Source organism: Euprymna scolopes, chromosome 45 (assembly GCF_053919585.1).
Source record: "Euprymna scolopes isolate OS-2025 chromosome 45, ASM5391958v1, whole genome shotgun sequence".
In the NCBI taxonomy this organism is placed as follows: domain Eukaryota; kingdom Metazoa; phylum Mollusca; class Cephalopoda; order Sepiida; family Sepiolidae; genus Euprymna; species Euprymna scolopes.
The window spans coordinates 54,240,294-54,263,485 of NC_136526.1; the positions used below are offsets into that span (position 1 = coordinate 54,240,294).

The 23,192-nt window shown below is 33.1% G+C and overlaps 1 long non-coding RNA gene across 1 annotated transcript; it reads right to left on the reverse strand.

Moving 5' to 3' along the window:
* Positions 1 to 5,787: 5,787 nt before the first annotated feature.
* On the reverse strand, positions 5,788 to 12,904 carry LOC145269670 (uncharacterized). The gene is made up of 2 exons (XR_013865168.1): positions 12,780 to 12,904; positions 5,788 to 6,397 (listed from the first exon to the last, which is right to left on the reverse strand). It is a non-coding gene; the product is annotated as an uncharacterized LOC145269670 (long non-coding RNA).
* Between the last annotated feature and the right edge of the window lie 10,288 nt (positions 12,905 to 23,192).

A 23,192-nucleotide genomic window follows, 5' to 3' on the forward strand; every position in this document is an offset into this window, starting at 1 on the left:
CTGCTATGGTGGCATTAGGCATACATGTGTGCATGTGCCTCACAGAACAGCGAACAGTGTCTTTCATCATTTGTTACTTATTAAAAAAAAACTTTGGAACTGTTTTTTTTAATGAACAATTGCAATGTTGGAAATATGAATGACTTTTTTTAGTGAAAGCGATTCCTGATTGTTTTTTGTTGAAATCTTATGTTTTTTTGGGGACATTGTGAATTGAAAATTTTTTGTGAATGACTTTTTTTGTGAAAGTGATTCCTGATTGTTTTTTGTTGGAATCTTATGGGTTTTTTGGGGACATTGTGAATTGAAAATTTTTTGTGAATGACTTTTTTTGTGAAAGTGATTCCTGATTGTTTTTTGTTGAAATCTTATGTTTTTTTGGGGACATTGTGAATTGAAAATTTTTTGTGAATGACTTTTTTTGTGAAAGTGATTCCTGATTGTTTTTTGTTGGAATCTTATGGGTTTTTTGGGGACATTGTGAATTGAAAATCTTTTGTGAATGACTTTTTTTGTGAAAGTGATTCCTGATTGTTTTTTGTTGAAATCTTATGTTTTTTTGGGGACATTGTGAATTGAAAATTTTTTGTGAATGACTTTTTTTGTGAAATTGATTCCTGATTGTTTTTTGTTGAAATCTTATGGGTTTTTTGGGGACATTGTGAATTGAAAATTTTTTGTGAATGACTTTTTTTGTGAAAGTGATTCCTGATTGTTTTTTGTTGAAATCTTATGGGTTTTTTGGGGACATTGTGAATTGAAAATTTTTTGTGAATGACTTTTTTTGTGAAAGTGATTCCTGATTATTTTTTGTTGAAATCTTATGTTTTTTTTTGTGGGGGGGATATTGTGAATTGAAATTTTTTAAAGGTTTTATTGTTTTGATGGTGTTTTTTTTTAAAAAGAAGTATTGAATTATCGGTGCTAAAGATTTAAAAAAATGTTTTGTGTTTTTTTTATGTTTTTTGTTTGGGGAAGAATGAAAAGGAAACGAGGATAAGAAAAAAGGGAATTAAAATGAATTTGAGGCTGTTTGATGTCGCCCAGGGGGAAAAAATTCATGTTATATTGAAGAACTATAGGGAAGAAAAAAAGAAAGAACTATTCATGGACATTCTGTAATCTTGAATCTTGTTGACGTGGAAATTTAGGAATTTATTTTATTGCAGACTTTTATCCTCATCTTTCTTAGTTGTTGTTTCGCAACATTTTGGCCAACTATTCCTCTGGCCTTCGTCAGGTGGGAACCGCGACAGGATAGGAACTCTGAATCTTCTAACTGCATTCTCATTAATTACTGCTATTACTAGTTGTTGTCGTCTCATCACGTTTTGGCCAAGTAAGCCTCTGGCCAGCTTTGGGTAGGATTGAAACTGCGATCTTCAGACAATTCTCACCTGGAACCGATAATGAATTCCAATTGAAAAAAATAATATATGGAAATTTAGTGTTCCAATTTTTAAATTCTCTCTCTTCAAAGTTCTTAGATGAACTTTTAAATCAGAATTTCATTTAAGTTCAGACCCACAAGTTTTTATTTTAATTGATTTCACTCCGAGAAAAAAGGGTCATTATCTGCAGGTAGCATTTAATCTCTTTTATGACAGATCTATATCTGAATATTTTTTTAAAAAATTTTTCTCTAATTCTGAAAATCTTTATGTATTAAAAAATATAATTAACTACGTTACAGTTTATTTTTATTGTAGTCTATTCTTGGTTTTGTTGGATTCCAGAATTTATCAAATCTAGTGGAATATAATTATTTGTGGTATCATCACTAAAAGAAGCTACACCATTTCTCATATGAAAATGTATAGCCATTCGACGATTTTATTTCCAGAACAAAAATTCATCTGGTCTAGTGTAGTATCCAGCTAGGTTCTATTAAGGTAACATCACTAGAAGGTGCACCATTCTTCATACGATCCAATGTGTGGAGATCTTATTTGGATATTGAATACTGTGTCATTTTGAATATTCAATCAGGGCTAACATGTAGGGACAAGTATCCTGATGTCAGATTTTTCTGACAAAGCTTAGTACAGAGAGACACTCGAGGATGGTGTTTAGTCAGCATTCAAATTATCTCCTTTATTTTTTTTTTTACATAGGCATCACCATTTATCAAGGTCAAGAGGCTTTATTTTCTTCAGCACAAGGTCGTTCCCAGCTCCTAAAAAAAAGGAGTGTCCAAATGAATAGCAATTGTCTGATATGAGGGGTTTTCCACACAGTGATCAAAGCTCATTGCTTTCTTGACATGTCTTCGCTTTTGATTTAGTTTCGCTTTTATACAAAAAACAAACAAACATACAGGAAGGCAAATAGCGGGATTTTTTTTTACATAGGCATCACCACTTATATAATTTTTCTATGTTTTTTATGACTTTTAAATACATTAAATCACAAAATAATCATCACCCTTTTTATATGTCATTTAAAGTGATAGGTCGACGGTCTATCACTCTACCAACATTATTGAAGCACAGACGGATAGACATCATATTCCGCTGAGATTCTTTCTACATCAGTCGCATCTCCGTTCACTTGACTGCTGACGGAGATACTGAAACACCCACAAAAAAAAACCGTCATGTTTTTGTCACCGTTACGTAACGTTTTTGCGAACGTTTTTGTCACCATTTTCAAGGCCAAGAGGCCACTCGAGGATAAGGGTTAAAGGGTGTACAGCAGAAATTGGACGATAAAGTAATCGTTAGTAATGGAAATTTGGTAAATTTGTTAACTTATATGGACCGGCTCATCAACAACTTGTTTACATTAGACTTGAAGACAACTATATTGTAGTCAGCCAGAAAGCAGGAAAACAGAAGACAATTCCATAGGCGTGCAGTTCTAAGAAAGAAGCTTTGCTCATGGAATCTACGTTTAGATTTAGGCACAGGTAAAGAGTGGGGGAAATTAGTGATAGTGTTTTCTGCTAGACGGGTATTTCTTGTGAAAGTTTGATGAGGGGGGACCATAGATTGGACTCAGCCGAGCACTTTCCATGAAAATAGCGCATGTGTTTATATTTGTACATGTTGTTTAAACGTGGCAGTGTGTGTAAATAAAGATCGGCATATTTCTCAAGAATATGGTTTCAGAGTTTACTTGTAAAGTGAAGTATACTCAGTTCAGGTTGTCCTGAAAACCCCAGAAATGGAGTGGTGAAAACCACTCCATTTCTGGGTTTGAATTACTAAGGTCTAGTAATTCAAACTCTCCAGAATGTACACTGAAAGGAATCTTATTTAGGTTTAGATACTTTGAATGTTTAGTCAGGATTAATGTGTAAGGGCAAATTGCCTCCTGTCAGGTTTTCCTGACAAACCCCTGATTACAGAGACACTTGAGGATGGTGTCTACCCAGCATTTAAATTCTCTTCTTTATTTTTTCCCGCATGGGTTTGCTTGTGTGTCTTTAATTCAGATTTTGTTTTGTATGTCAAACCACACAATTTGCAAGGAAAGGATTTATCCGCATCGTGTATTCTTACATGTCGTTTAAATGTGGCAGTATGTGCAAACGAAGATCCACATATTTCACAAGAATATGGTTTCTCTCCTGTGTGTGTTCGCACATGGATTTTCAGGCTGGAATTCTGGGAAAATTTGGAACCACAAACTTCACAGGAATATGGCTTCTCCCCGGTGTGTATTCGCACATGTTTCGCAAGACTTGAATTCACGGAGAATGCAGCTCCACAAATCCGACACAGATATGGCTTTTCCCCAGTATGAGTTCTCATGTGGATCTTAACCGTGGAAGACTCGGAAAAAGAAACGTCGCAAACGCGACAAGAATATCGTTTCTCGCCTGTGTGTTTCCGCATGTGATATTTAAAATTGGAATCGGTCGAGAACGTTGAACCGCACACTTTGCATAGGTAAGGTTTCTCTCCGCTATGTACAACTCGTACGTGATTATTCAAGTTGCATTTCACGGCAAAAGCTGCATCACACACGTCACAAGAATACGGTTTCTCTCCAGTGTGTGTCCGGACATGATTTCGCAATGTACAGTTCAATCGAAACGCAACCCCACAAACTTTACAGACAAACGGTTTGTCACCTGTATGTTTTTGCATGTGAGTTTTTAGATTGGAACCATTTGAAAATTGTAAATCACAAATTTGACAAGAGTACGTTTTTACTTCCATGTTTTCCCAAGATTACTTTTACTGTGTTTAAAATAATTTGTTAATAATCATCACTGTACAAAAAGGTCTTAGAAATTAGAGGATGGTGTTGCGTTAGCACTCAAGTTTTCCCTATATTTTTTTTCACATTTGAGGATGGTGTCTAGTCAATCAAGTTCTCTCCTATATTTTCTTCCACATGGAGGTATATATCAGAACGTCTTTGATTTATACAGTTGATCGATAATAGAAATAATCCAGGAGCAGGCGATTTTGACCAAAGTAAACACCTTACACAACCTAACATTACAAGCGTATCTGAGAAGTTTTATATGACAATGCAAAATGCTCGACAGTAGTTTTTTTTATATTAAATATGTTTCTCTTAAAAGCCCAGTTGAACTTGACTTTTTCATTTTTAACTTAAATTCAAGCAATTATCACAGCTCAATCAGTAAGGCCTGCATATAATATCAACAGTAGATTTGCATAGGAAAGGATTGTGTCTATAATGAATGTTTCTCTTTAGTGCATATTGAAAGCATGATACTTGACTTTTGCATTTTAACCTTTCATGCTAACTATTATATATATATATATATATATATATATATATATATATATAATATAAAACAGGAAGAAACCCGGTTCTTTTTCGTTTGTCTTTTTAACAAAAATTTACCACTTATCAAGGCCTAGAGACAACTCGAGGATAAAGATTAATAAGCGTACAGTGGTCAATGGGACAATGTTGTAGTAATTGTTAGCAGTGGAAATTTGGCAAATTGGATTACTTAACGGGAACGGCTCATCAAGAACTTGCTTACGTTGGACTTGGAATCTTATCTTTCAAATTTATATAGAAGAGATATATATTTTTTGTGTTTTATATGTACGAGGTCTCTTCATTTTAACCTTTCATGCTATTATTATATATATATATATATAATAAAATTAACAGTAGGTTTACTACACTGCAATGTATTGTTTTTTTCAAGATTCTTTTTTGTTTATCTATGTATTTTTTAAAAATAAATCATTTGTTGATAATTGAGAGCAAACTTAGATGGGTTTTTTATTCAGATTAAATGTGGCTCAAATTTCACAAAGATTTTTTTTTTGTTTATCTATGTATTTTTTAAAAATAAATCATTTGTTGATAATTGAGAGCAAACTTAGACGTTTTTTTTTATTCAGATTAAATGTGGCTCAAATTTCACAAAGATTTTTTTTTGGTTTATCTATGTATTTTTAAAAAATAAATCATTTGTTGATAATTGAGAGCAAACTTAGATGGGTTTTTTTATTCAGATTAAATGTGGCTCAAATTTGACAAAGATTCTTTTTTTGTTTATCTATGTATTTTTAAAAAAATAAATCATTTGTTGATAATTCAGAGCAAACTTAGACGTTTTTTTTATTCAGATTAAATGTGGCTCAAATTTGACAAAGATTCTTTTTTGTTTATCTATGTATTTTTTAAAAATAAATCATTTGTTGATAATTGAGAGCAAACTTAGATGGGTTTTTTTTTTCAGATTAAATGTGGCTCAAATTTGACAAAGATTCTTTTTTTGTTTATCTATGTATTTTTTAAAAATAAATCATTTGTTGATAATTGAAAGCAAATTTACAAGAATACTTTTTACTTCCATGCTTTTTTTATTTTTCAAGATCGTGACGCTTCCCAGGAGAGAGGCTTACTTCCATTATAGAATTCAATTTATGATGACGCTTGGTAGGGTGTGCCAGAAATAGACCAGTAATACAGCACAATCACGCTGACACCCCGGTTCTCACCAAATCACTGAAGTTAAGCAACGTTTAGCCTGGCCAGTACCAGATGGGTGACCATTTGGGAAGGCGAGGCACTGTATGTACTGCAAGGTAAAATACCAGGTTGGGAAACTGGTGCGGTCTATACTTCTCTCAAGGGTAGATGGGACTCTCTTAAGCTGCGGTAAGCACCCCATCTAGTGATGGCGTCATGATGAAAAATACTCTTGATAGCCTTGGCGAAGCATCATGTATTCAACTACGGACAAGATTTGAATTACTCTGCAAACTTGTGTAATGAGTTCAATCTTGGCTGTGATCGCATGTTATGGTTATAGACCAGGGCAGTAGGAAATTATGCACGGCCTGGCTGATCGCTTCACTCGTCTCAGTTGAAATATGGTCATCAGATGATTATCGTTTCCACTCATTGTTTATCTGAAATCGCATAATTAGTCCAATCACCCTATTCACATCTGTAAATAAAGCAGAGGCATATAAAAACCAATACAATAAGACATAAAATGAAATCAAACAGAAGATTAAGAAATTAAGAAAATTCTTTTATTTTTTAAGTATATATTTTTTTTATGTATATATTTTTTTTATGTATCTATATTTTTATGTATATATTTTTTATGTATATATTTTTTATGTATATATTTTTTTTATGTATCTATTTTTTTATGTATCTATTTTTTTTATGTATCTATTTTTTTATGTACATATTTTTTTATGTATCTATTTTTTTATGTATATATTTTTTTTATGTATCTATTTTTTATGTATCTATTTTTTTTATGTATCTATTTTTTATGTATATATTTTTTTATTTATATATTTTTTTAAGTATATATTTTTTTATGTATATATTTTTTTATGTATATATTTTTTTATGTATATATTTTTTTAAGTATATATTTTTTATTTATATATTTTTTTAAGTATATATTTTTTTATTTATATATTTTTTTATGTATATATTTTTTTATTTATATATTTTTTTAAGTATATATTTTTTATTTATATATTTTTTTATGTATCTATTTTTTATGTATCTATTTTTTTATGTATCTTTTTTATGTATCTATTTTTTTATGTATCTATTTTTTATGTATATATTTTTTTATGTATATATTTTTTTATGTATCTATTTTTTTATGTATCTATTTTTTTATGTATCTATTTTTATGTATATATTTTTTTATGTATATATTTTTTTATGTATATATTTTTTTAAGTATCTATTTTTTTTAAGTATCTATTTTTTTATGTATATATACCTAGAAAGTTGAGTTTTTTCTGCTCTTACATTGATATCAAAAGCCTATTTTTTTTCTATTAAAAAATTATTAAAACAAACTTCTGAATATACTCAGTCATGGATATGCGAGGGACTACATGAAGCTTATTTAATTTGCATATTCCTTTGAAAAACGAGCTTTAATTAATTATTAGTTTTTATGGTTCCTTACTAGATAGTTTGTTTCATTAAATTATGTTTCACATTTTGCATGGTTTCGTAGAAGTTAGGATGAAAACGTTCTGTGAAAGCAGAAATGTATTTTCCTTTTTTTCTCTCTATCCATATATATATATATATATATATATATATATATATATATATATACAGGGATAGAGAGAAAGAAAGAAAATATATTTCTGTTTTCACAGAACATTTTCATCTTAACTTTTATGAAACCATGCACACACACACATATATATAAGTGATCTTTGAAATTTGATATGTAGATTATATGGAACTGTAGTAGACTTTCGATTTGTTTTTTAGCCAGGAAAGATTGCTGCTAAGGTGTCAAAATTGAAAACAGTTGACCTTGGTAAAGAAGTCCACTAAACCTATTTGCATGCACAAATGTACATTCATAGGTAAAACGCTATTTTTTAAAACAATATGCATATGAGCGTGGCTCAGAGACTAACGAAGGAGGCTGGAGGATTTATGTTTCGGTTTCAATTCTAGTCTATTCTATACATTGGGTACAATATAATAATCAATACAGAATCTCCACAAATATTGAAACTCATTTTACAACTGGGCAACGCCGAGCGGCCTGCTAGTATCTTTAATATTTTATTTTTACAAATATGTGCTTATTATGTGCTTATTACTTTATTTTCAAATTAAATTAAATTTAACAGATATGAAACATGCCCTGTCTCTAATGAAGTTTATTCAATTTATCATAGAAATCATGCACTGTTTTTTTCCCCTTCACTTTTTATTGATAGACTAGCCTGGGTACCCGGCGTTGCCCACGTGTTTGAAGGTGTGTGTTGAGCAAAAAAACAAAAACAAAAAAGTGGTATTAGGCAGGCAGGCTCGAACCTGTACCGTGAAGGAGGAAAAGAACGTGAAAAAAAGGTGACATTTTTGCTGTTTTGTCCGTTGACAAACCAGAAGTGACAGATTTAAATTAAGGCTAGGTAATCAATAAGAGGCAATGACTTGCGAAAAAAGTGGCGCCACCTTGTAAAAAAGTGCCTAGTTGAGGGTGAAGGAATTAATGTTTTTGAACAATTTTTCGATATTTGTCATCCGAAGAGCCGAGCTTCAAAATTATACCAATTTTCTGAAAATCCGTCGCCTTTGTTGAAAGTTTTAAACATACATACATACGTACATACATACAAACAGACAGGTGAGATTTATATAATAGATAACAAAGAAAAAATAAAACATTGAAATAGTACATTCTAAACAAAATAGTATAAATATTATTTAACATGTAGAGAAAAAGTGAGAGAGAGAGACAGACAGAGACAGAGGGGGCAAAAGAGAGCAGAATAAAGAGATTAAATTTATTTAAATATATATTTAATTGGTTTTTCACACTTATGTTTTTCTGTTTCAATCAATCTAACCGATAGATGACCCAAATGGTTAGATGTTTCTTTTAGTAAAAAAAAAATCGTATATTTTATTAATTTAGCAGATAATTCTTATTAATTCAAATAATTTAGTAATTTTTACTGATATATAAAATACACTTTGCGTGTTTGTTCCTTCTGGACTCCAAAACGATAAATGTAAAGAATGTGTCTAGGAGTGTTCTAAAATAGACTTTTATCGAAATGTCTCTGCTAAGTATCAAAAATCGATAATCGAAAAAAAAAATCATAATTTGATAAATAGTATCTGTGATCAAATTTTTCCTTGATTTTCAAATTTGAATTCAAACATACTCTTCTTTATTAAATACAATATAATTAATATTAATATTAATAATAATAATAATAATAATAATATAAATAATAATTATAATATTAATAATAATAATAATAATATAAATGATAATAATATTAATATTAATAATAATAATATAATTATAACATTAATATAAACAATAAAAATAATATTAATAATAATATTAAAAATAATATTAATATTAATAATAATAATATTAATAACAATAATAATTGTATAATTAATAATAATATTAATAATAACATTAACATAAATAATAATAATACAAATTAATAATAATATTAATTATTATAATATTAATAATAATATTAATATTAATAATAAAAATAATAATAATATAAATAATAATATTAATACTACTACTAATAATAATATTAATAATAATAATAATATGATTAATAATAATATTTATAATACTATTAATAACAAAAATAATATTAATAATAATATTATTATTAATAATAATATACGTGATAATAATATAAATAATATTAATAATAATAATAATAATAATAATATAAATAATAATAATAATATAAATAATAATAATAATATAAATAATATTAATAATAATAATATTAATTATTATAATAATAATATAAATAATAATATAAATAATAATATTAATAATAATAATAATAATAATAATATTAATAATAATATTAATAATAATATTAATAACAATAATAATAATAATGATTATAATATTAAAAATAATAATAATATTAATAAAAATAATAATATACATAATAATAAAATTGATAATAATAATAATAATAATATCAATAATAATAATATCAATAATAATAATATTAATAATAATGATAATAACAATAATAATAATAATAATATAAATAATAATAATAATAATATTAATAATAATAATAATAATCACAATAATAATAATATAAATAATAACATAAATAATAATAATATTAATAATAATATAAATAATAATAATATAAATAATAAAAATAATAACAATAATAATAATAATAATAATAATAATATAAATAATAATAATATTATCAATATTATTATTATTATTATTTAAATTAATATAAATATTAATAATAATAACATTAATAATAATAATAATAATATTAATAGTAATAATATTATTATTAATAATAATAATAATAATATAAACAATAATAATAATAATATTAATAATAATATAAATAATAATAATATTAATAATAATAATAATAATATAAATAATAATAATATTACTAATAATATAAATAATAATAATAATAATAATAATATTTATAACAATATAAATAATAATAATATAAATAATAATAATAATAATAATAATAATATTTATAACAATATAAATAATAATAATAATAATAATAATAATAAGATTCTTATTGTTTATTTCTTAATTAGTTCCTATGTTACGCTTTGAAAAAGATCAAATTCGATTTTTAAGGCTAAACTGCTTTAAAAATCGTTCAAATTCATGTAATTTGGCTTCAAAAAACACCCGAGATAAAATTATTAAAAATTCTAATAATCCATGTTTGTATGCCTGCCTAAAACTGTCGACGGAGGCAACAGATTTTCACGAGATCGGCATCGTTTTGAAGCATGACTCCTTGGACAACAAATAGCGAAGAATTGGCTGAAAACATTAATTCCTTCACCTTCAACTGGGCACTTTTCTACAAGGAAGGATCGCTTTTTTTGCTGATATTTTCAAAAGTAAACCCCTCTTTTCATATTCGGTGGGTTTTTAACAGTATTTTGTCTATTTTTTTTTTTTTTAATTTTTAACACCTTTTCCCAAACTTACTGTGTCAATCAGAGTCGGGCACCATTTTAAATTTTCCAATACATCGGTAAACACTGTATGTTTTTCGAGCCGAATAAACATGTTACATCAAATAAAAACACAAAAAAACGGTGCTAGTGCAGAGAGTGATCCGTGCTATTTTTTAAATCGTATTTCCAAGTTTAATTAAAGTTTTATGAGGGTTTGTATTACTGTACACATAGATTCGAAAAAGTTGTCAAAAAAAACAAATATATAACAAATAAATGTTATCAAAGGCAAGATAAGTTACTTTTCTACCAAACTGGATATATTTTTTGTGTTTTTATTCAATGTAACATGTTTATTCAGCTCGAAAAACATGCAGTGTTTACCGATGTATTGGAAAATTCAAAATAGCGCCCGACTGTCTCTTTAACACGGTAAGTTTGGGAAAAGGTGTTATAAATAATAAACTAGACAAAATACTATTAAAAAACCACTGAATATATGTCAACTTTAATTTAATGTAAATCAAGCCCTAATTTTTTTTTCAATTAAAGGAGCAAGGACCAAGGTTTCATTAAAAAAACAAAACAAAAAAACAACGTGTTTTTTTTTTTAAAGGTAAATTTCTAAAAAAACAGTACTTTTTTTTGTTTTAAATTTGAATATATTATTTATTGGCCTTTTCTCTTCAATTTGTGATATATAAGACTTTGGTACATAAATTAATTATTTACTTTTTAATAGACATTTCAAAATGGGAGGCGTGAATTATTCGACCCCCTGTCTTTTCAAGCTTATAACTCCTCGAAAAATGTAATTCAAGCCCTAATTTTTTTTTCAATTAAAAGGAGCAAGGACCAAGGTTTCAATAAAAAAAAAGAAAAAAACAAATAACGTGGTTTAAAAAAAAAAGGTTTTAAACTTCAAACTTTACAGGTAAAATTCTAAAAAAAAACACTACTTTTTTGTTTTAAATTTGAATATATTATCTATTGACCTTTTCTCTTCAATTTGTGAGTAAATTAATTATTTACTTTTCGGTGAGTAAATTAATTATTTACTTTTTAATAGACAGATGAAAATGGGGGGGCGTGAATTTAAAAAAAAACGTTTGTCTAAAATATTATATTCGGTTTATTGGAAAGAACATAAAATTTCACATTGACCCTGAAAATATCGTAAAAATAGAATCAATAGAAAAATTTTGATAGATTTTTAAAGTTTAAAAATTGAAAAATATTGAGTTCGGAAAATTCATTTCTGTTTTAAAAAAATATATATATTTCTATTACTTTTAAAACAACTTTAATAGTTTTTTTTTTTTAAGTATAATCCATAAAGAAAATAAATAACCCACTTTTAAAAGAGAAATTACGAGATTTTTATATTTTATTCGCAGTTTCGTGTTAGGGGTGTCAAAAATTCCTACAAACATTCTGATACACCTACCGGATCACTCTCTGCACTAGTACCCCCCACAATTATCCAGTTTGGTAGAAAAGTAACTTATCTTGCCTTTGATAACATTTATTTGTTATATATTTGTTTTTTTGATAACTTTTTCGAATCTATGTGTACAGTAATACAAACCCAAAACAATCCGTACTAGTGCACCACCTATTGATCCGTGCTGAAATAATAATGTTATTATTTAGAAAGCCATTCTTAACATAGGGAGGGTGCTTTCGCAACTTCCAGTTTGCCTATTCTGTACTTTAACCTTTCAATTCAATAAAAACAGACATTATAAAACTTTAATTAAACTTGAAAATACTTTTTTAAAAAAAAAGCGCAGATCAAAGTGCATTAGCACCAAATAATCTTTATATATATAAAAAAATTCAAGTAATTTTATACTTACTAATCTTCCGACGAGAATTTTGCTTTAAAAAAAAATAATACCAATTAAAAACAATAAATGCAAATAAGCTTTCAGATTTGATAATAAAGCGATTGGCGAAAATTCAAAATGGCTACCAGCAAAGCAGCTCCGCAGAAAATTAAAAAAATAAAATAGGAAATATCTACTTTATCATGGCCGCCGCATATGAATTGAAAAATTGCACACAGACAGCGGTGTTATTGCTGTCGTTGTTCCTATTTACTTACCTCCCCAAGCCGGGAAAGTTAGACACAAGGTCGGTTTTAATGTGGGGAAAATCCAGTTCCCCAAAAAGGAGTACTAACTACTCTGGATAGGAACAAAAATAAAAAATTGTCTCAGTTATGAAGGATTTCTCATCCACTGACCGAGAGCAGAAAAAGTGAAGTGTGGCATCAGAACAGGTGCTACACTTTACCCCAAGGCCAAAGGAGAACAACAGCAAAACAAAAAAAAAAACAACTTTGAATGTGGAGACTAATGCAATGCATTGGCACATGAGACGGACTGTCGGAGGTAAAATATAAATAAATACAATAGACTGAAAAGCGGTACAAATACACACAACTGGCCAGAGAGCTTGTGCCAGTTGGCACAGTTTAATATTCAAATTTAAAATCGTTTAAATACAATTTAGGCGCGCAGTGCAATTGATTGTTTTCGGCGCGTTAAAAAAATGAAAAATGACACCCACGCAAATTCCGGCGTGATCTTTATATACCAAAGGTGCGTACGTAGTTGAAAGCACCCCATGTGATGTCTTCCGTCCAATGGAATTCCTCCTAGGACACATTTTAAAACTGATTTTCTAGAGCTCGTTTGGAGCCAATCAAACCAAATATAAACATGCACAACACACAAAATCTATCTCTTTAGTCTCTTAGCCTTTCGAGCATTCTTTCGTCTCTTTAAACTCTTCCGACTCATTCAACGCTTTCTCATTAGGACTTACCACGCGTGCAAACATCAATTATGTCATTTCCACTGCTCAGTGCTCCGCGCATTAATACTCTCTTTTAACAGACGAACATTAATATTGTCTATGTTACATATTTGAACATTCAAAGAACACAAAAAAGAGACTCTCCACCTTTCATATGAACTAAAAAAAAAAGAACTGAAATATTGAGAACTATGTTTTAACTTGTTATTATTTGTTATTTCTATTCCGGAAATAAACCTCCGTTTGTGTTGCACATAAGATTTCTTATTTTTATTTTTATTATTTGTGGAGGAAGTCAGTTCCCAAAAAAAAAGGCCAGGCGACCCCCACAAGCTCCAAGGGATCTGGAAAATGAAGAAACTAAAGATAACATCACTCATAGTAGAAGTGCTAGGAACGATGCCGAAAAACTTTGGAAAAAAAAATGGGAGAGATTGGAATTAGAGGGATGATAGAGAAGATACAACGAATTTCAATAATGAAAACTGCAGAAGTATTAATGAACCCCCTTGAATGTGGAGACTAACATCACACATAAACTACACACAAACTGAACACAGAAACGGCCACAGATGCGAAGCATAGCACAAAGGACCAATCGCATGGAAGCATGAGAACTGAAACTGTATGATTATAAGATATCGACCCTCTCTTTTTTCCTTTGAGTGTCACCATAAAACAGGCACCACACCAAATAATGAGGGTCAAGGAGGATAGAGAGACTGAGGAGAGAAAGCACTAGCCAGACTTCCACTGGATGAGTGCAAGGAGCACTGGGACCTTGGGTGGCATATTGTAACCCAGGTTCCAGTGGAAGCCAATGGTCGCCGGCAATGAGAAATCAATGGTAAGCAACTGTTGCGATAACGTAAATTCCTTTGCAAACGTTATCAAAAGGGGAAAAGTACTGGAAATCTGAGGAGACTTGTCATTCAGACTCCAGGGAACACCACAAGTTGTTCTCAAAGAGCAATCGATGATTACTTGTGTGACTACTCCTAGTGAGTAATAATAATAATAATAATAATAATATTAATAATAATAATAATTATTATTATTATTATTAGCGGGACCTGTGGAAAGTCCATAGGGGACTCATTCATATGTAATATATTGATGCTGGCATTCTGTAGATGTTCACTGTAAATGAAGATGCTCTGATATTATTGTAGCTTTTTTGTTAAAACTCCAAAAGTATTCATCTAAGCTAGCATGAACATCCGATAAAGCCCGGTTTGTAAAGTACGCTTAAATATGATATTTTTATTCTTGCAGATTTCATATATATTATTATAGAGTTAATGTTCTATCGATTTTTATATATTATGAAGTTGTGATTTAAAAAATAAAAAAATATATCCATATGACTTGGGTGTATTACCTTGAATCGAAACCGAAATAAAAACTTATGAATATATATATATATATATATATATATATATATATATATATATATATATATATATAACTTGAGTTCCTCAGCAACTTGAGTTCCTTCAGCAATCATCGAAACCAAAACTTATGAAGAATTCTCGATAAAATTATTTATAAAAAAAATAGATGATTTAAATGCCATCAGCTATAGTCGAAACCGAAACCAAAACTTATAAAGAATTCTTGGTAAAATTATTTATAACAAAATATAGAACATAACAATTAAACGACCCGGATGTAAGCGTGACACACAAAAGAACACACATGCTATCGTATTAATATATAGATGATGATGATGATGATGATGATTGATGTATAATAATAATAATAATAATAATAATAATAATAATAATTATAATAATAATAATAATTATAATAATAATAATTATAATGATAATAATAATAATTGGATTTTGGGGGATGACTGAATGGATAACAATAATGAAAAAAAGCTGAAATATTAAAGGAAACCCTTGAATGTGGAAACTAGTACAGATGAGCTACAAACGCTGACTGAGTGCGAAGAGGACTGGGACTTGAGGAGGCTTATTGCTCCCTAAATTCCAGTGATGACCAATGGTCATTGCACATAATACGTCAATAACAAGCAGCTGTTGTGATAATGCAAAACTTATCAAAAGAGGCAATGAATACTGTAAAATTGGAGAGACTTGTTGTCATCCAGACTCTAGGGAACACCACCGGTTGTTGTCAGTGAGCAATCTTTGATGATGACCTGTGTGAAAACTTCTAGTGAGTACAAATAATAATAATAATAATAATAATAATAATAATAATAAGAAGAAGAAGAAGAAGAAGAAGAAGAAGAAGAAGGAGGAGGAGGAGGAAATGCCAAGTCGGATACAATTTCACTAATACAGATGAAAGAATGAACCACCTAATGTACATGGATGACCTGAAACTGTTTGCAAAAACAAAGAAGGAACCTGAGACGCTAATAAACACAACCAGAATCTTAAGCCAGGATATCCAAATGGAATTCAGTATGGAAACGTGCACATAGACGATCCTGAGAAGGGGAAAACTAGAAGCAATGGAACTACCCAATCAAACGGAGATGAGGGTAGTAGATGACCAAGATAGCCACAAACATTTGGGAGTTCTGAAAGCAGACACCATCAAAGCAATAGAAATAAAACAGAAAATTGTAAAGGAATACCTTAGAAGAACAAGGAAACTCCTCAAAACTAAACTTTATAGTAGAAACCTAGTTACAGGAATAAACATGTAACTAGTAAGATACTCTTGACCGTTTATAAGCTGGACAAAAAAAACAACTTAGGTATCTCGACCAGAAGACCAGGAAACTCATGACGATACACAGTGCATTAAACTCAAACGATGATACTGACTGAGTCTATGTGAAAAGGAAAGATGAAGATTGTGTAAATGACACAAAGATTTAGAAAAATACAAAATGCAGAACACTGAAAGACTAATTTCTGCAGCAAGAGACACTGAAAAACGAACAATACAGAAAAAAGTGAAGCAAAGGATGAGACGAGAAAAGAAAAAGATGGAAGAAGAAACAGCTGCACAGACGAGTCATAAGGATGACAAAAGATGAGACTAACGAAAACACTTGGACATGGCTATGAAAAGGACACCTAGACAGAGAAACTGAATCGCTAACAATAGCCACAAAAGATCAAAGCAAGGATCAACAAGACACAAGAAAACAGTAAATGCAGACTCTGTGGACAAAGAGATGAAACAATAAACCATATAATAAGTGAATGCAGCAAACTAGCCCCTCAAAAATATAAAAATAGACATGAATAAGTGGGGAAGGCAATACACTTAGAATTATGCAAATAATTGAATTTTGAACACTCAGACAAATGGTGCAAGTACAAACCGGCAGTAACACTTGAAAATGAAAATCGCAAAATCTTATGAGACATCGATATACAAACGGATAAACCCATCCAAGCAAGAAGACCGGATGTCATAATAGTTAACAATATAGAAAAGTCCTGCCAGATTGTAGATTTTGCCGTTCCAGCAGTCTACAGAGTGAAGATTAAGGAGACAGAGAAGCGGAGTAAATATGCAAAACTGATCAGAGAACTGAAAGGATATGGAAGATGAAGAAAGTTAAGACAACACCAATAATAGTAGGAGTACTAGGAACAATACCAACAAAACTTTTAAAAAAGAATGGGAAAGATTGGCATCAGAGGGATGAGAAGATACAATGGATATGAATTATGAAAATGGCTGAAATATTAAGGAAACCCTTTGAACACGAAACTGATACACATGAGGCACGTGTGTAAGGCAGACATATAGAAACTGCTACAGAGGTAAAACACAAACATCACATGGAATTAAGAAAACTGAAACTATAATTTAAAATTAACTCAATACCCACCCACCCACGTCAAAACAAAAAAACAGAGGGAGGAGATTGCCACCATACCTAAGAACTGAAGAGTGTTGAGGAGGATGGAAAGCACTAGACAGACCTCTACTGGATGAGTTTGAAGAGCACTAAGACCTTGGGGAGGCTTATTGCCACCTAAATCCCAATGAAGACTAATGGTCGCTGCCAATGAGAAATCAATGATAAACGGCTGTTGCGATAATGCAAATTCATCTGCAAAAGTTATCAAAAGAGGTTGAGAGTACTTGAAATCAGGGGAGACGTGTTGTCACTCAAACTCCAGAGAACATCACAGGTTTTTCTCAAAGAGAATCTTTGATACTCACTAGGAGTAGTCAAAATTTCTCTTTGAGAACAACTTGTGGTGTTCGCTAGAACCTGAGTGACAATAAGTCTCTCCAGATTTCCAGTACCCTCCAACTCTTTTGATAAGCTTGCAGATGAATTTGCATTATCACAACAGCCATTTATCATTGATTTCTCATTGGCAGCGACCATTGGTTTCCACTGGAATTTGAGTGGCAAAAAGCCAGTCCTCTTTGCACTCAACCAGGAGAGGTCTGGCTAGTGCTTTCACTTCCCGGTCTTTCCATCCTCCTTGACCCTCCTCAGTTATTTGGTGTGGTGCCAGTTATGATTACACGAGATAAAAACAAAAAATAATGAGGAGGGGGGGGGGGTAAGTAACAATTATACAGTTTCAGTTTTTATGATTCCATGTGATGTCCCTTTGTGTTTTACACCTTTAGCAGTTGCTGTATGTCTTGTGTGTTATTTTCTCACATCTGTAGTAGTTGTTGTATGTTTAAGAAACAAACTTTGTTCATGGAATCTACGTTTAGGTTTCAGCACAGATAAAGAGTGGGGGAAATTATTGATAGTTGTTTCACCCCAAACAAGGCACAGTGCCACTTTGATGTAAGGGGCTACTATAGGGGACATAAGTTGCAGGGATACTATGTAGGGAGTTGAGCAGCAAGATATCTGTTTAAATTACACTTAAACTTCTGTATGTTGGTACAGTTGGGAAGGCAAGAACCCGGAAAGGAGTTCCAAAGTTTAGCAGTTGTGGGGAAGAAACTATTGGAGTAGAAAGTTTTCTCACATCTAAGGATCTCTACTGTGCAGGGGTGGGATTTTGCTGATTGTCGGGTTTGTCGGGGGTATTTATGTCGAAGGGGTACAAGGGTTTGTAGTATGTCGGAGCATTCATTGGGAAGGCAGGAACCCGGAAAGGAGTTCCAAAGTTTAGCAGTTCTGGGGAAGAAACTATAGGAGTAGAAAGTTTTCTCACATCTAAGGATCTCTACTGTGCAGGGGTGGGATTTTGCTGATTGTCGGGTTTGTCGGGGGTATTTATGTCGAAGGGGTACAAGGGTTTGTAGTACGTCGGAGCATTCATTGGGAAGGCAGGAACCCGGAAAGGAGTTCCAAAGCTTAGCAGTTCTGGGGAAGAAACTATTGGAGTAGAAAGTTTTCTCACATCTAAGGATCTCTACTGTGCAGGGGTGGGATTTTGCTGATTGTCGGGTTTGTCGGGGGTATTTATGTCGAAGGGGTACAAGGGTTTGTAGTACGTCGGAGCATTCATTGGGAAGGCAGGAACCCGGAAAGGAGTTCCAAAGTTTAGCAGTTCTGGGGAAGAAACTATAGGAGTAGAAAGTTTTCTCACATCTAAGGATCTCTACTGTGCAGGGGTGGGATTTTGCTGATTGTCGGGTTTGTCGGGGGTATTTATGTCGAAGGGGTACAAGGGTTTGTAGTACGTCGGAGCATTCATTGGGAAGGCAGGAACCCGGAAAGGAGTTCCAAAGTTTAGCAGTTCTGGGGAAGAAACTATAGGAGTAGAAAGTTTTCTCACATCTAAGGATCTCTACTGTGCAGGGGTGGGATTTTGCTGATTGTCGGGTTTGTCGGGGGTATTTATGTCGAAGGGGTACAAGGGTTTGTAGTATGTCGGAGCATTCATTGGGAAGGCAGGAACCCGGAAAGGAGTTCCAAAGTTTAGCAGTTCTGGGGAAGAAACTATAGGAGTAGAAAGTTTTCTCACATCTAAGGATCTCTACTGTGCAGGGGTGGGATTTTGCTGATTGTCGGGTTTGTCGGGGGTATTTATGTCGAAGGGGTACAAGGGTTTGTAGTATGTCGGAGCATTCATTGGGAAGGCAGGAACCCGGAAAGGAGTTCCAAAGTTTAGCAGTTCTGGGGAAGAAACTATAGGAGTAGAAAGTTTTCTCACATCTAAGGATCTCTACTGTGCAGGGGTGGGATTTTGCTGATTGTCGGGTTTGTCGGGGGTATTTATGTCGAAGGGGTACAAGGGTTTGTAGTACGTCGGAGCATTCATTGGGAAGGCAGGAACCCGGAAAGGAGTTCCAAAGTTTAGCAGTTCTGGGGAAGAAACTATAGGAGTAGAAAGTTTTCTCACATCTAAGGATCTCTACTGTGCAGGGGTGGGATTTTGCTGATTGTCGGGTTTGTCGGGGGTATTTATGTCGAAGGGGTACAAGGGTTTGTAGTATGTCGGAGCATTCATTGGGAAGGCAGGAACCCGGAAAGGAGTTCCAAAGTTTAGCAGTTCTGGGGAAGAAACTATAGGAGTAGAAAGTTTTCTCACATCTAAGGATCTCTACTGTGCAGGGGTGGGATTTTGCTGATTGTCGGGTTTGTCGGGGGTATTTATGTCGAAGGGGTACAAGGGTTTGTAGTACGTCGGAGCATTCATTGGGAAGGCAGGAACCCGGAAAGGAGTTCCAAAGTTTAGCAGTTCTGGGGAAGAAACTATAGGAGTAGAAAGTTTTCTCACATCTAAGGATCTCTACTGTGCAGGGGTGGGATTTTGCTGATTGTCGGGTTTGTCGGGGGTATTTATGTCGAAGGGGTACAAGGGTTTGTAGTACGTCGGAGCATTCATTGGGAAGGCAGGAACCCGGAAAGGAGTTCCAAAGTTTAGCAGTTCTGGGGAAGAAACTATAGGAGTAGAAAGTTTTCTCACATCTAAGGATCTCTACTGTGCAGGGGTGGGATTTTGCTGATTGTCGGGTTTGTCGGGGGTATTTATGTCGAAGGGGTACAAGGGTTTGTAGTACGTCGGAGCATTCATTGGGAAGGCAGGAACCCGGAAAGGAGTTCCAAAGTTTAGCAGTTCTGGGGAAGAAACTATAGGAGTAGAAAGTTTTCTCACATCTAAGGATCTCTACTGTGCAGGGGTGGGATTTTGCTGATTGTCGGGTTTGTCGGGGGTATTTATGTCGAAGGGGTACAAGGGTTTGTAGTACGTCGGAGCATTCATTGGGAAGGCAGGAACCCGGAAAGGAGTTCCAAAGTTTAGCAGTTCTGGGGAAGAAACTATAGGAGTAGAAAGTTTTCTCACATCTAAGGATCTCTACTGTGCAGGGGTGGGATTTTGCTGATTGTCGGGTTTGTCGGGGGTATTTATGTCGAAGGGGTACAAGGGTTTGTAGTACGTCGGAGCATTCATTGGGAAGGCAGGAACCCGGAAAGGAGTTCCAAAGTTTAGCAGTTCTGGGGAAGAAACTATAGGAGTAGAAAGTTTTCTCACATCTAAGGATCTCTACTGTGCAGGGGTGGGATTTTGCTGATTGTCGGGTTTGTCGGGGGTATTTATGTCGAAGGGGTACAAGGGTTTGTAGTACGTCGGAGCATTCCTTGGGAAGGCAGGAACCCGGAAAGGAGTTCCAAAGTTTAGCAGTTCTGGGGAAGAAACTATAGGAGTAGAAAGTTTTCTCACATCTAAGGATCTCTACTGTGCAGGGGTGGGATTTTGCTGATTGTCGGGTTTGTCGGGGGTATTTATGTCGAAGGGGTACAAGGGTTTGTAGTACGTCGGAGCATTCATTGGGAAGGCAGGAACCCGGAAAGGAGTTCCAAAGTTTAGCAGTTCTGGGGAAGAAACTATAGGAGTAGAAAGTTTTCTCACATCTAAGGATCTCTACTGTGCAGGGGTGGGATTTTGCTGATTGTCGGGTTTGTCGGGGGTATTTATGTCGAAGGGGTACAAGGGTTTGTAGTACGTCGGAGCATTCATTGGGAAGGCAGGAACCCGGAAAGGAGTTCCAAAGTTTAGCAGTTCTGGGGAAGAAACTATAGGAGTAGAAAGTTTTCTCACATCTAAGGATCTCTACTGTGCAGGGGTGGGATTTTGCTGATTGTCGGGTTTGTCGGGGGTATTTATGTCGAAGGGGTACAAGGGTTTGTAGTACGTCGGAGCATTCATTGGGAAGGCAGGAACCCGGAAAGGAGTTCCAAAGTTTAGCAGTTCTGGGGAAGAAACTATAGGAGTAGAAAGTTTTCTCACATCTAAGGATCTCTACTGTGCAGGGGTGGGATTTTGCTGATTGTCGGGTTTGTCGGGGGTATTTATGTCGAAGGGGTACAAGGGTTTGTAGTACGTCGGAGCATTCATTGGGAAGGCAGGAACCCGGAAAGGAGTTCCAAAGTTTAGCAGTTCTGGGGAAGAAACTATAGGAGTAGAAAGTTTTCTCACATCTAAGGATCTCTACTGTGCAGGGGTGGGATTTTGCTGATTGTCGGGTTTGTCGGGGGTATTTATGTCGAAGGGGTACAAGGGTTTGTAGTATGTCGGAGCATTCATCATTAAAATACTTGTAGAACAGGCAGAGGGATGCAACATTTCGTCGAGAGGTGGAAGCTTAGATGACAGTTGCCCAACCTATCAGGTTGGCGACTCTTTTTTGGACTGTGTCCAGGAACGAGAGACTAGTAGCAGATGCACTAGCCCAAATGTGACAACAGTACTCCATATATGGGTGAATGGTGGTCTTGTAGCGGTTTCAGCTAGACGAGTGTTTTCTGCGAAAATCAGGCCGGGGGGGGGTTAAAGATTGGATGCTGAGGGTAATGCACAACTGTACGGAAGCAGGAATTGAACTTAATTGGATGGACAGCACAGAGAACCAAGAAAACTGAAACTGTATAATTGTAAATTACCTCAGCCGTCAAAAAAGTGTGACGCCATCATCAATTGAAACCATACGAGAATGCTCTAGTAGGATGGAAACACGGAGGAGAGAAAGCACCAACCAGACTTCCAGAAGATGAGTGCTATGAGAACTGAGAACTTGGAGAAGCTTATTGCCACCCAAATTTGAATGATAACCAGCAAGAAGTTAATGAAAAGCGGCTATTGCAATAATGCAAATTTATTTGCAAAGATTATCAAAAGAGCGGAGAATAATCTGGGAGACTTGTTGTCACCTAGACACCAGAGAACACCACCGATTGTTGTCAGTGAGCAATCTGGGTGAGAACTCGTAGTAAGAACAATGATGATGATGATGATGACAACAATAATGATGACGATGACAACGACAATGATGATGATGATGATTATGATGATGATGATGATGATGATGACAGTGATGACGATGACGATGATGATGATGATGATGATGATGATGATGATGATGATGATGACGATGATGATGAATGCATATTTTAGATCGATTATTCTTTCCGTAGAATATTATTTTATCATTTATAAAAGAAAATAGTTTGCAGCAGGATATTGGATGGCCGTGGAGGTGGATGAATCCCTAGCAAATCAACAGTTCTATGGTATTAAGAG